This window comes from Diadema antillarum, unplaced genomic scaffold (genome assembly GCF_040938485.1).
Source record: "Diadema antillarum isolate AM-2024a unplaced genomic scaffold, OU_Dant_1.0 scf00000086, whole genome shotgun sequence".
In the NCBI taxonomy this organism is placed as follows: Eukaryota; Metazoa; Echinodermata; class Echinoidea; order Diadematoida; family Diadematidae; genus Diadema; species Diadema antillarum.
Window position 1 is genome coordinate 1,363,935 of NW_027270975.1, and position 15,189 is coordinate 1,379,123.

Below are 15,189 nucleotides of genomic sequence, written 5' to 3' on the forward strand. Positions count from 1 at the left end.
CCAGTGAAATTAACCCCAACACACTCAGACCTTAGCGAACCTGCATGATAAGAAAGACAAGACCAATGAATCTAGAAGAGGCAGGTTAATCTCAAACCATGTAATGAAATCAAGATAAATGTCCAATCAATCAAGCTTGTTTGAGCCAATTTAGATATCCTTTCCCCCAATTTGATAGATTCACAACTTGGTGCCATGCCAGCCCACAGCAAGGCGAAAGAGGCCAAGTTTCCAAGTATGATGAAATAAATGCAAACCCAGTCCTGCAAACCTATACCTCATCAGACACTGACATGCCTTAGAAAGTTTTATACCTCAAAAACTGCAATCGTTTATTGAAAGTCAGGATGAAAGTCATGATAATAGTTCTTCATCTGACAGAGTTGTTTATTCTCAAGGAATTTGGTGGTAAAGCTAAAGACAAATGCATATGTCAGTAAGTGCTCATGTAGGCCTAATACCATAGTCAGAAATACTGCGAAGCCATGTCAGACATATATTAGTCTCTCTGTATGATTGTATGGCTGTATGACATTCAAAATGTTCTTTATCTCTCCCAGCCATAGCTAACATTGATATCCCCAAATCAAAAATTACTTTTCATCACACTTTGACATTTTTGGTCTTATGAAATACTACGTGCAGCTGGCTTCTTTGCCATAAGGTCAACCCAATTATCATGAAATCATGTTAGCTCTAGCCAGAAAGTTCACCTCTTCCAGTGCATTTCACATGGGAGCTCGAAGTTGTAAAATCACTGACTTTCATCAGTGCATGCACACACAAATTCAAAATATTGGCCCCATTCACCAAACACTGAACAGTCACTCCCAAAATACAGAGGCAAAATTTCTCCTCTATGGTTTGTAATGACTTGCTGATCTTATTTGTTTTATTTTCTAGTAATTGCACAATATCATTTTGGGGGTTCTGTATACAACCATCCATGTCTTAGAAATGTCACAAGAAAGGCAAGACAACTATCTGATATTAGCTGCTGAGCAAGAGTTATGAGATTCTGAAAAGCAATATATCTCCTTTTTAGCTAATGAAGAGAGAGATATTGCCTAGATATTGAAAAATGTACATGCCCTTTCAATCAAATGATATCTACATAAGTCAGGTGATATGTGGTGTGAATATTTCTGCTCTGACATTTCCAGTCAGTGTTACACCTTATTGCTAATATGCATGTCAGGTAATAGCTTTCTTAATTCCATTGATGTAGTATCAAATAGGCCTATATTTTGCAATAATCGTCTTTTTTCCCCCTAAAGTAAGGGGCATACATAGATTGATCAGTATTAATAGAGAATGTGTACGGTGTGTGTGTTTACCACATTATTACATTTCATTGTTTGATAATGGTATAGGATAATTCTGCGACTGTGTTGATATAGGCTTGAAATATTTGCTTAGACAAAACAAAAACTATGACTGAAGTTATAATGGTGTTTTCTTTATTCATAGTAATGACATGTTTAAAGATTATTCTTAGCAACCTTTGAAGTACAATATTTGCATCTATATAGTTGTATACATTCATGAATTCTACTGTGAGAAGTGTATCTTTTATAAAACTTTAAACTCCTTTTCAAAGCATTAGAAAATATGAATATAATTTACAGGATTTTCATTATGTGTATAAACAGTTGCCATATATGGAAAATGCAGCAGTGTGTTTGCTTTGCAAATGACGTTTTAAAGCCACAATCATAAGTTACAAAAACAGATTGCAGGTTCAATGATTTCATGGTCACCTGTGGGAAGTGAGTAAATAGATTAAATGTTTATTTGTTTATGTTGGGCTTTATCTGTGCAAGCAAACAAATATATCACCATGACAATTCAATACAATCTGATGTATGGTTGGAAAAATGTGGAGAACAACTTATGTATGGGTGGTGTGGGGGAGGGGGCCGAGGAGTCACTTTGTTGGAGCCAAAATGGCTATTCTTTTTTTTTTAAACTCAGAGTCAGACTTGGAGCAGTCTGTTAAACTTTTCAGAGATAAAATTGCCTTGTGAGATTAATAACCATGCATTGCCTACACTAATACTTGCAACAACTGTATCTGCAGTTGTTTGCGTGTTGTTCGTGCAACTGTAAATTTTTGACACTGCACTGGAATAGTAGGACCTTGTGATCTCAATGGCAATGTGTGCATAAGATAATATATCAGTGAATTGACCCTGATGATGGGTGCAAATTAGTTCCAAAGGCTGAAAAGGACATATTTGGTCCATACTGTTGATATGGGAAATATAGAAAAAATACTTTTTTTATGTTTGCAGCATACCATACAATAGTCTTGGTTACCAGTCTCGTCTATGAGTACTAGATTGTCATTTCTAGGTCAAGTGCATGTACATGTAGGCCTACAGCAAGGGATGTAGCATGCTTTAGACATGGCTAATGGATTGTGTCCATGGTTTGATTAATCATGCTATCATTCTTATTTCTATCTCTCCCTCTCTCTCCTCCTCTCTCCCTCTCTCACTCTCCACCTCACCATGCTGCCTCCAGGATAACCAATAATATACTACTAAAAACTAGAGCAACTAAATAAGCTTTTAGGAGTGACCATGTCCAGGCCTATGTTTGACCATGGACATGGTTACCCCACAATCCTTCACTGAGAATAAAGTAGAAGAGCTGCCCTACTCAATGCATGACATCTAATTAGGTTTACAGAGTGGTCACCCTTGTTTGTCCTTGTTACCATGGATACCACCAAGATTTATGAGTAGTTTGATATACTGAGTTCAGTAGACTACCAGGTGTAATAATGAGATAAGTTTCCATACCTATGTGATTTGGCATTCAGGAAGATCTGCATATTACAAAAATACCCATCACAACAGTTCTGGGAAAAACTGGCAAATATAAACAAGTTGCCAATCTTGTTTGAGAGGCAGTTCTGGATTGTTTAATTTTTCAGAATCTTGTTTTTCCTAGAATGATCAGTGTGATTTAGATTTCAGCTATTAAGGTAAAGTTTGAGTTCAAAGAATCTGTAATGATAATAGTGTTTCTATGAGGATATCGATATGGAATATACATTTGTATGCATCATAGAGTTGCTGTAAATCTGTGTTAATTATTATCTGCAAAATCTAGCTTTCCATCTGGTAACATCATGATTTAGATGATTCTTTTCCAGTGCAGAACAAATCAGCCACCAAATACTGAGGAATATCTTTGCCTGTGCTATAGCTTCCAGTCACTCCCTCCCTCATGGGCAAGCTTGCAGTAGAGATGCCATTATTTGTTAGTCATGAATCAACAAAGAGCCTTTATAATCCAACACTACATATTTACACAAATGCTCAGCCATAGGTAAGGGGTTGGGATTACCCAGTATTCCTTTCACTCGAATTTCAGACCAGAGTTTTGGCAAATGCTGGGGGCTCAGTGTGTTGTATCACTGGAAGCCTGTACACAACGAGTCTGGTTAAGAGTGACCATATCATTGCATGATCAAAATAAAAAGAAAACGGGTGATGATAATTTTTTTTTTTGTAACATAGGTAGTGGCAAGTATTTTAGAAATTCTTATAATCATACAGCATTCAGTAAATACTCTTTCGTTCATGTCTTTTGACGATGAAACGAAATATATGGATATTTATGAACATTCCTGCTGAATTTCCTCATTTACAGTTCATTCGGAAATATATAATGATTAATGACTTCAAGTAGAAGTGTTACTGGAGTGGGTAAGAATTACCAGTACATGAGAAACCTGTGTGATTAAACTGAAAGACACGCATTTTGAAAATCCCATGCTGACAGGTTTGGTTTTGGAACCAAAACTTATGGCAGTTGGTGTTGCTGGTTCCCCCATGCCATATGATATCAACAGACGAGTCATAACAAATATTAGAGATATGAAACACACACACCACACATATGCACACAATGTCATATGCATGGCTGTGGTGCTTAGATTGTCCCAAGTGTCATATTTGATGGAATTGATGGTATGGAAGCAGCAAACAATTTGATGCTCAGAGAGAGAGCTTGTTTCCAAACCTGTCTCCTACAAACACACAGTAGCTCATGCATAAGATCTAATAGGAGCCATGCCCTGTTTTGTAAGTCAAAACACGCATCAAGAGGACATCCGCTCTAGCTCCGCTGAATTGATAGAAAGATTCAATAAATCGGAAGTCCTGTGAGATATTATATGATAAGGCAGATAATAAATTAGCAAGAATAGGGAGGGATGTACTGACCTATTGGTCTAACAAAATGCTAATTTGTTTGACCTTTTTTTTTTAGGCTGAGGGAAAAACTTTGCATCTTGTCTACATGATTTTGGGTCAATTTATTCCTGTGTACCATCCATCTTGCTCTCTCTCCAATTCTTTATTACCGCAAGTTATTCTTTTATCATTGACCATCAAACTAGATCTGTTTGGGAAATGGTATAATTTTATATGACATAGGAAAAAAATTGCTTCTGCATGCAATAATACAGTTGTGGTATTATACTTGATGTGTAATGGCATTAACTCTAGTGAATAAGGTAACATTTGAAAGATTTTCAAAAAAAATCAAAAATGATATTAATGTATACTTTATGTTAAGCATAGATATGGGTCCCCTTTGTAATTTTGCTTGTTATGATATTGTGGCTCCTACGATGTTAAAAAAAAATCAGCTTAATGTTGCTCATCATGATTATCACATTTTTATTTTCAAGTCAGGATTATATCCTTACTTCCAACCAGAAGAGAAAACATAACCCCCTTCTCCCCCCCCCCCATGCTCATTTTCTTATGTTTGATGTGAAAATATTAATGCAGATCTAATTATTTACAAACACACATTCATACATATAAGCCATATGACGTTATGTTCATCAAATTACTCTTCATTCACAGGTGATGTTGTTGTTGTTTTCAGTCAAACATTAATGTAATTCCTCGCAAAGGTGTTGTATGAACTTGAATTGAGGCATTCAGCTTCCAGTACCAGATGGGTGGGATATTTGCAGCGATACCATCAGTTTGGTATTTGCATTTGTATATCAATGTTTGTATGCCTAAAATGCCATCCATTTCAATAGCACAAACACGTTTGGAGATTTGTTTACATTTCTTATCACCGCTTCCTTCTCCCAGCATGCAATATGATGATAAGAGAAGACTTATCTGACTTTATGGCAGGTACAGAGTTGATGTTATATTGCCCACTATTCTGCAGTTGACCCAATAATTCTCCTTGTCCCAAAAAGAAAGAAGGAGGAGAGATTAATTTATTACATTTATTGAAACTTGTACATTTTCGTTAAAATTGTTTAGCAGAGTATGTAATTGAAGAGGCAAAGAATTGATATTGCTCATTTTATTATAAAAAAACATGGTAAAGTATGACAAAAATAATTCACCTCAGCCTACCATAAAGATGCCATGGTCAGACTCATAACTGCAGAATAAAATTGGAGGCAACATAACAATAATTGTCATTGTCATGCAGTTGTACATCTCAAAATATTGTTTTGAGATGTAGGGACCTGTATTCATAGTCTCTATCCTTTTTAAAGGGGGATGGTGGGTACAAAGAACAATTTTATGGTACATGTATTGCAGTAACCATTTGGTATGAGCCATCTTCAATATAACGTAGGCACTTTGTAGTACATGCACTTTATGCTGTGTCTAAGAATATGGTAAATAACTTGGAATTGTGGATCAAGAAATATGATTGGTATACGGGTAAATGACCTATCTGCTTTAACTTTATATCAGACTAGGTTCAGGAGCTAGTCTGCATACTGGTATGGATCTTAGCTGAAGTAATTTGCTCCTGAGCTATGTCACCATGTAATGACAAGGTGCATGTAGTAAAAAAAAAATTCTGCCCCTGGGCTCCATTCAAAGTGCAGAATTGTTGTACTTGCATCTTGACTTAGATTTGTACTTCTGAAGAGTAAATATTTTTAATTTAACAAATAGATTTTCCAGAAGATTCAGAGTATTGAGAAGAGAGGGAGAGGGTGATTGAACTCAAATTACAATTACTTTTTCATATGTTTATTGTATATCATATTTCACATGGTATCTAGAATTTAAAGACCAGAGAAGGGACCAAATAGACCAAGACCAGATAGAAAGGAAAAGAGGCAGAGGGAAAAAGAGGAATAAGAAAAGGAGTAGGGGTAGGGAGAGAACAAACATATTAAAATTGATTCATTTTGACAGTAATCCAAGTTGAGCCAACAAACGTCGATTGTTGGAAAACATGGCCATAGCCCTTTGAAAAGGCCCGCTTTGCACCTCAACGATCGATCTCCCCTACCCAGCCTTTCGTCACAAAAGACCCTTGACACTGGACTAAATACAGACAGCTTACCTTTCACTTTTTCATCGACTTTTGAGGGATTACTAGAGCAATAGCCAAGACCAGTTTTTGTCAGGTGTTATTTGTGGTACCTGCTTGTAATTCTCATTCTTTTCTCTCCCCTTCCCTAGCCAAGGCATTTACCTGCAAGTAACCCATAGTCCATTGTGTATGCATGTGATGTATAGCAGAGTGTGCTCCTGGCAAGATACCAATAGTTGTCTTTAGCCATCCTCTCCTTCTTTCTGTTCAGTGTCTTAGCTAGCTCTAATCAGTAGTTGTAAAATATCCATTAATATTGCCCTACAGGGAAAAAATAAAGAAATCACTATATCATCATGCCATTGCATATACCTATGAATGTTTACTCTAACAAATGTTCAGTTAGACAGTGATAAGGAGGACTTTTGTGAAGTTTTATAATTGAATGCTTAGCCCTCTATTATATTTCCAATGCACATCTTACAGTCAACTCATGTAAAAGAACAATGAACTTTGTTCAAACTTCATATCAGTGTCAATGAAGTGCGAGCAGCAGAATCAAATATTTAGATCATAATATATCATTGAAATCATTTACTCTTGGGGGAAAAACTTGAAAGGTCCAACCCAATCATACCACAAGACTTTAAAAAGGACAATGGCTTTTCCCAGTCACAAATGAAATTGAGATTCTGTTTTTCTTTTTCCTCTACATTTCTTTGGGAATATCCAGGACCATGTAGATGTTAATAACTTGATTTGAGCAATTCCCTTGCTTCCCTGATCCCATCTATGCTGCAATGTGCCTAATTGGCAACACTGTGCACAAGGTGACTCCGCAGCAATCAATTTGTATGCCCTTGTGCTTGTTTCAGGGCTCCGCTGCCCAGACGAGAGATACCTTATTCATTTTGTCAGTCCTCCGTGATGTGCACTGGGGGAGAAAATTGATGTCTTTGCGTGTGGGTCATGTTTGATCCTTACCAAGTCACATCTCGTTGGCCTGTTTTTTATTGCCCAGTGCACGCCTGTTTCTGGTACACGTCGGCTCACCAGTAATTGAGGAGTTTTTGATTGCTGGCATATTCTGTTTTGCTCAATGAGTCCCATGCGGCAGACTTACAGTCTGCAGCAATATTATGCAGCATATCTTTCAGTTCAGCCATACCTATTTATCAAAAAGATGTACAGAAGTGCTAAATTTTAAAGCAACACTTTGCCAAATTAGTGTAATATTAACATATTTTGTACTCATGCACTGAAGAAAAATTTATGAAGTTATTGGCATGAGGATACACACTGTTAATCTGAACAAGGTGTACTTTATACTAAGTCTATGAGAAATGACAATATTTTAGGGCAAAGGGCTAATAAACCAGTGAACGATGTTTAATAGTGATGATCAAATGACCCCAAATGTTCAAACCGTTGAAACAAAGCAGTTGTAAAGCTAAATATAACCTACGATACTTGTGTGTAATCCAAGTTGATTTTATGTTTTAAACATACTTACTGTGAATGTTTAGAAATATTCATTACTGCTATGTAAAGAAAACAGTTCGGGCACTGTCTGTGACATTACTCATTGCTTATTGCGTATTTCCTATCATCTAAATAAAAAACAACTAAAAAGTGGCAGGAATCTGTTGACTGCTGAAACTTTGGTTGTCATTGCAACATGGCTTTAACATTAGATGTTTCTGATATATGTGATGCCATACTTAATATCATTGTGAAATGGCAGCTCTTCAATATTTGATTTCTTAAAACCACACTGTTCTTTAAACCTTCAAAATCTCCAAGCAGTGCTTTACACAATAGGATGTCACTGACGCTGTACAAGTCACCTTCCTGTGTGTTGCCGTGAATGTTTTGCAACAGATCAACAACAATGTAATTATTTCAGGTCTAAGCCCGTGATGTACCTCTTTCCAGTGGACAGGGCCTCAATTTACACCCCTGAGATCTCTTCTAATGGGATTAAGTTCATCCTTCCCCAGGAGAATGTGGGGTGCACAGCACATGAAACAAAAATTACCCTCATGAAAAGACAGAGATATTTCTTCTGTACAAATCATTCTACATTCACTGCTCTGGTCCATTGATAAAACATAAAAGTTACTGAAAATGGTAATGGTGGCTGCATAATTAATTAGCAATCTTGTTTTTGCAAAAAGTTTGCCTTTTTTTAAAAGTCCACACCACCAGTTTTTGTTTCCGTTCATATCATTTCCCTTTAAGGGAAGCAGTGGTGCAATTCAAAAGTTGCAAACAATGATGTTGCATGGGCACAATGCAAAGGAATTTTGTGTTGGGAGAAAATAGCAACACCCACACAGGGGCATGGCAATGTGTAAATGCTGTTCACCCAAATACATTGGTATATGTACTACTCTGTAGAAAACAGACATTGGGTGCTCTGCAGTAGTAATGTTTAAAATGTCTTACAATCAAATGATAAAAAGGGGAAATGAACTGCTGCATAATAGATTCATATTGCATTCGTGAAGACAGGAAATGTAGGGTCAAAGGTTTGATTGCAGGGGTGGGGGGATGAGTTCCCTTCTGTGAGGAATGATGGTGGGGTCGTTTGATCATTGTCCGGAAGTGATGGTACCAAATATGGAAATAGATTCACTGCGTGTGTGTGAGAGTCATGTATCAGTAAACATTTTTGCTGTCTGACGTTGTGAGGGCAAATTAGGTGGGGTGACAGAATTATTCACCAGAGATTTGCGGCAATGGCTGTTGCCTATGATGTGGTCATTAGTGTGTGGATAGTTGGTAACATTCTTCTTGCTCTTCAGGGGGGGGGGGGGGGGGGGGCATGACACCTTTGAAAATCTTGGTCACACTGCTTTTTTGCATACATTTTTATATCTTTTTCACTCCCAGTTGAGTGTGAAATCAAAGTTCTATTTTTTTAAAATATCAATCTAAGTTGTCAAGATAGTTTTACACACGTGAAACAGTTCATTTTCTAAGAGTATGATTTTTAGATATGAATTGCTACCATGCACCCTTGAAAATAGTATGCAGGTTGAAATAGGGAGTCAGTGTGAATTACTTTCAAATTTTGCTTTGTAGCAAGTAGAGGAAAATAGTGTTTGATAACCCATTTTGAAAAATTTGCCGTTCCGTTTTGTCAACTCTGTTGTAGTGATGTTCAAGTATTAGAATTTAAAGGTGATAGCCTACATGTGATAGCTCAACTTTGCAATTGCATTCTTCTTGTGAAGTAGGTACCAGTTCTCTGTAGACATCAAATTTCCTGAGCTGGATGTGACAGGCCAGAAATGAAGGCAAAGTTTGGACTAGTTTCATTCATGCAGTCGTGTGTAAACACAAGAACCATCCATCAGCATCTGGTTAATTTTCTCAGACAGTAATCTTTTTTTTTCTTCTTCTGGAATTTGCTGATATTCAGACCTCCATTTTTTGTCTTCTTTTTGTAGTCGGAAGTCTAGACCACAACATACTTCAGGCAGGAAAAATTCCATGGTCATGACATCACAAACATCATGGATTTCCTCAATATTGTTGACATGGTTGCAGATTTTTTTTTTTTCAGTTTAATAGGGGAAAGTGGTATTGTCATGGCAACATCAGGTAAATGGTAAATTTTCACCTTGTCACTGACAGCATTAGGAAAAGATGTTGAACTTTGATGGCAGGGCAAAGGAGGAGAAAATTACAGGAATGTGAGTAGCAGTCACCTTCTGACCAATTGTAAATATACAGGGCAAATTTCTCAATGTCATATGCAGGAAGAGAAGATGGGGGGGGGGGGGAGGAAATATTTCAAGTGTTCTCTGGTGTTCTGTTGTGTCCAACGCAGGGGGCATTCACACTTACCAAAAACTAATTTGTAATCATGTTTCAGAAATACATTTCCAAATTGTGCATGAGTTACTTGGAAGTGTTCTCATGCAGGAAAATGTATCCTTGGCAGCAGCAAACTGCTATCAATATCCCATGCAACAATAATGCACAAACTCTGTGACCTGCCAATCAAACATGGAAATCTTGATACCCTTTCATGGCAAGTACATAGGCCTACATTTGCGATGTGGGGGATTTACGTACATCCTGTGGGCTGGGGAAAGTGAAGACACGGTCCAAAAGGAAGGTCAAGGTGATACAGGGATTAGTTAATCTCCACTCATTGACCTTAATCTCCACACATATGTGCCAGTTAGCAAAGAAAGCACTCCAATATGCATGCCGATTGCCGAACATAGCACAGTGAGGGTTAAAAATCTGGTTTATGACGAAGTGTGAACACACTTGGATGTGCATACTGTAAAACATGATATATTCGCGGCATGAAATTTTCGCGAATTGGAGCAGACGACCTTTTTCGTGGCATTAAATTTTCGCAAATTGCCACTGGCATTCAATGCATATAGTGTAGACAAGAACTTTGATCGTGTGCATTGTTAATTTGCGAATCTTTGCGCTCGTGACATTCGCAATATTAAAATGCACGCGAACATTCCTCGTTTTACAGTATGCTATGAAGGTGTGGGGGGGGGGGGAGGGGTAGTGAAATGACTCCACTTTCTGCCATGAAAGAGGAAGGCTGTAGCACTTTTTCAATTGTAGACTGAGATGTAGGGGTCAGTTAAAGTGATCCATCATGCAATGTACAGTTAATCGGGAGCTTTGGGCATGCTATTCAACTGCAGTGATTTCAAAGGGTGATCTTGCTTTTTGTTAATCTCAGGTGTGTGATGGATGGATAAAGGTGAATGACATTTTCAATTTCTTTCTTCACATCCTCTCCCCCCCCCCCCTTTCTCTCTGATTGTCCCTCTCTTTCTCTGTCTGTCTTTCTGTCTTCCTCTACTCACTTTGGATGCTTGAGTTTATACATGTTCGTAACCATAGCAACTTTTAATTTCATGACAGAAAAGGATATGAAGCAACAAGTTTAGAAAGGGTCAATATTTTGCATGCCTTTATCATGGTGTGTTTTGAGAGGGTTTTATTAGGAGAAATATATGTATTAGCGCTTAGAATGTCTTCTTCGAATTACCAATGATTCATTCTTGGCCACCATGTCTCAATTCTGGTATAATTGACAAAGCAGAACAGAAGGAAATTAAAGTAAAAGTTCTATATGATTTCTTATTAACACAGAGACAGAAAGTGGAATATAAATGTCTCATTCACTGTTAAACACTTCCAAAGAAGTGTGGGAGGATCTGGAAACTAATTCTTGTCCATCTGGAGCTCAACTTCAGGCAGGGTAGACAGAGTGCCACCTTTTACAATGTATCTGATGTCGTAGCAAGATCTCGGTACAAATTTGAAAAGGTAGAATTTTCATGGAGAGGTCGATATTCTCCTCTTTGTATCACAAGGTGATTTGAAATCCTGCATCCTTTCTGAGTAGCAAGTAATATTCAAAGTTACGCCAGCAATTTCAGTGAAATCCATCTCTACGAGGAATTCCATCTGCTCTCCCCCCCCCCCCCCCCCCCCCCAACTACAAGCTTCAAAGTTAGTGACCCATGCCAGAAATTCTGCTCCGATCAGGCCTGGAAAAATGATGCCATTGACTAGTCTTAGACAGGCAGGCCCCCTTGTTACTTGGATGATTCCTGATGCAGTTACACCATGGTGATTAATCATAGGTACCAGTACCACTTTTTTTTCTTTTTTGTGGAAGAAAATATGATAGGTCATTTATTTCACAAGGTGATGGGGATTTCCCTGACTTCCTTACTTACACATTGCTTCCATAAAACACCTCGTGCAGAGAGCAGACTGCTATAATAGGCCTGTCATGTGTAAAAGAAAAAAAAACTGCAATAGAGCCAGTTTGGAGAGACTACATGTACATCTCCTCAGATGTCAAAAGACCCCTCCAGAGAATGTTTCAAGTTCCTCGAACACCCATTACTCATGTCACAAGTGTGTTCTCTGCTGCAAGAATGCCTGGTGAAGAATTAAAGGGGTCATCACCCCAACTTGAGATGACAGTTCAGTGAACTATGGGTGGAATTGTACAATTAACAACTACTAGTAGTAAATTCATTATACCAGTAAATCACCCCATATGGTACAATTTGGTAGTACTAGTACAATTCATTTATTTTGTCTAATATTTTCAGGTCATAGAATTGGGTGCCCTTTGGTTACTCCTTCTGTATGTGTCTTGGCCAACCTGAAGGCATGAAGTTTGTAGTTTGTACATCATTACAAAATACATAACAAAATAAAGCAAAAATATTGATCTCATGAAAATATACACAGTGGTACTGACTCAAAATGTAATGAAGTATTTTGCCTTGTTTTTACTCTTGAAGTAAGTCAAATAGGCCCCTAAAGGGCCCTACATGCATCTTTATTTATTACATACTGAATCTTCAGTTTGTTGGGTTTTCTTTCAAATGAAAACATGGAACTATTACTTCATCACCTTTTTTTTTCATCAAAGTATGGATAAAAATCATGAGTAAACAGCCACATGCTAGAATTTCAAGATAAGGATGTGTGCAAATTAAGCAAGTAGCTGATTCTGGTGTTCAAAATTGAAAGTAGCTTTTTTTCTCCTTGTCATCAGTTTGAAATCAATAGGCAATATATCTGATGGTTGTCTAAATATGATGCTAGTGTGCCTCTCAACAAGAGGTATTACCTCTCTTCCAAAAGGGACAAAAGCCTAAGTATTACCAAACAAGTAAAAAGTCTTCCATGATTTTGAAGGGACTTCAAGGTTTGGTATAACTTAAGCCTGAGAGTTACGTGCAAGGCTTCCCAGCCGAGTGGTCACTTGTTGCTGAGATTTTATCCCAGTGTTGACCACATTGACAATCATAATGTGGATGAGTCACTGAGCAAACTTCTTTCAAACACCTTCTCCTCCCATTCATAGGCAGGATTAGAGAGATATTGTAAAGTTGTTGTGAACAGCAGGGAGATACAAAGAAGGAATCTTCACTACCTACCTCCCATGTCACATATGCACAGAAAATGACAAGAACACAGAAAGAGACAATGAGCTTGTCTGAAATGGACTAGCAAAGATTAGCCCTCAATGTGGGCATGTATTGTTTACATACATCCTCACCACATTCAACAGTAGCTGTTACTTAGCTCCTTGGAGGGTAAGGATACAACCAGAAGGTCATAAAAATCCAAAACATCTCAAGTGGTCAGCTTCATGTGAACATCATGTTTTCTTGAGACCATGCCATTTATTGTTTGGGCTGACTATTTCACTGAAGGCTTATGAATAAATTAAATGTAAAAATTAGCTGAGCTCTATTCAGCCTTGAAAAGGGAGTAAATGAATATGATAATTTATGCTTTTTTTAATAATAATCAGATATGCAGTCATTAAAATATTTGGTTTCACCCTATTTTATTTTTGTCTGTTTTACTTACACACTACTTGTGTACTTGTGCAATGTTATCTGTGTTTATTTACTCAGGCAGTCTTCGTTTTTCCTGCAGATTTCTCATCAGGTATACTTCATCACAACAAAAGTATTGAAGGATTTAATTTTTTGTAACAATCATTTTTTTGTATTTGTTTGAAGACAGGATACACAGGTGAAGGTTAGATCATTATTAATAGCATTTACCTGAGGTGATGTATCATGGTGGTCAACAATATCTTTTCATATTTAGGTATTTGGTCAAACAAGAGGAAATATGGCACATTGCCTTTCATGCCGCTGTTTGGAAGTTTCTTGAGTGACTGATTTTGCCAAATTTTCACCCATGCAGTACTTTAAAAGAGGTACAGGTGTAGTCCCTAATATTTCCAGACTCTGGAATCATGTGAGTCATGGAGAAGTCTTAACAATGGAAGGAATAAAAGGAGAAAAGAAAGAGAAGAAAGAAGGAAGAATAGAAAAAGACAGAGAGGGACAGATCTCGCTGAGGTACATTGAAGAAAAGCAGAAGATGTCTTTCTTAGGGACCACTGAGCTTGACTAGGATGGCACTACTGAGTCTAGACTCATTTGCTGGGCCAGCGATTGGATTACAGAGGCTCGGTAATCCTGCCCAAGGATAGTGGGCTTTTTCTTGTCACTGGGCTGCAGAAAGATTTTGCCAGTCGGCCGCAGAGCATGAGTAAGCTCTTTGTGTGTGTTGTTACTGGGTACAGAAACATGGAGACAGTGCACATCGTGCAGTCATGAATGACCCAGATATCCCCCTCTCTATCCCCCCCCCCCCAAAAAAAAAGAAAGAAAGAAAAGGAGAGAGCAGCTTGAAGCCTTACTTCTGCTCTGTATTCCACGCCAAGAAAAAGTGATGTTTATATTACATTCTTACAGATACTTTAATAGGAACTTATAGGCGTACATGTTGGATGTGTGTCAGATTTGTTTGGTAGTAATTGTTTCTTTGGTCATATTATAGTTTTATATTTGCCACTTAGATGCAACTTAATTACATGTAATAAAACCATGATTGAGGTGAAGACTCTCTACTTTTGCCAAAAATGAAAGGAAAATGATTCATTTGGTTCCAAGCCATATTTGTACTCTCGATGCCATCAAATACTGTGTGGAAAAATATAAAATGGGTATTTAAAGCTTGATTGTCATGGCAATTTAAGCTTTGTGAAACTGTTGTAGTGTATGTGCCATATGCCATATCATGAGGTTCATTTACAGGTGTGCATACCCACATCTCTCCCAACAAACAAGTCACCCCCCCCCAAAAAAAAAAAACAAACAAACAAACAAACAAACAAACCTGAGACAATCCCTTTTTGAGTCACCCTAATTGTTTTTTGGCCATAGTGGAGGGGGGGGGGGGGGAGGGAGGAGGAGGAGTAAGACTGGGGAATTCCCAGAAATGAGTTTGTTTGAAGTTGCAGGAAAAGGAGTCTCA

At 37.7% G+C, this 15,189-nt stretch overlaps 1 protein-coding gene across 1 annotated transcript in view; it reads left to right on the top strand.

The window, feature by feature from the left end:
- The window catches only part of LOC139717980 (uncharacterized), a 93,903-nt gene that overhangs the window by 46,118 nt on the left and 32,596 nt on the right, over positions 1–15,189 (top strand). The window lies entirely within an intron of this gene.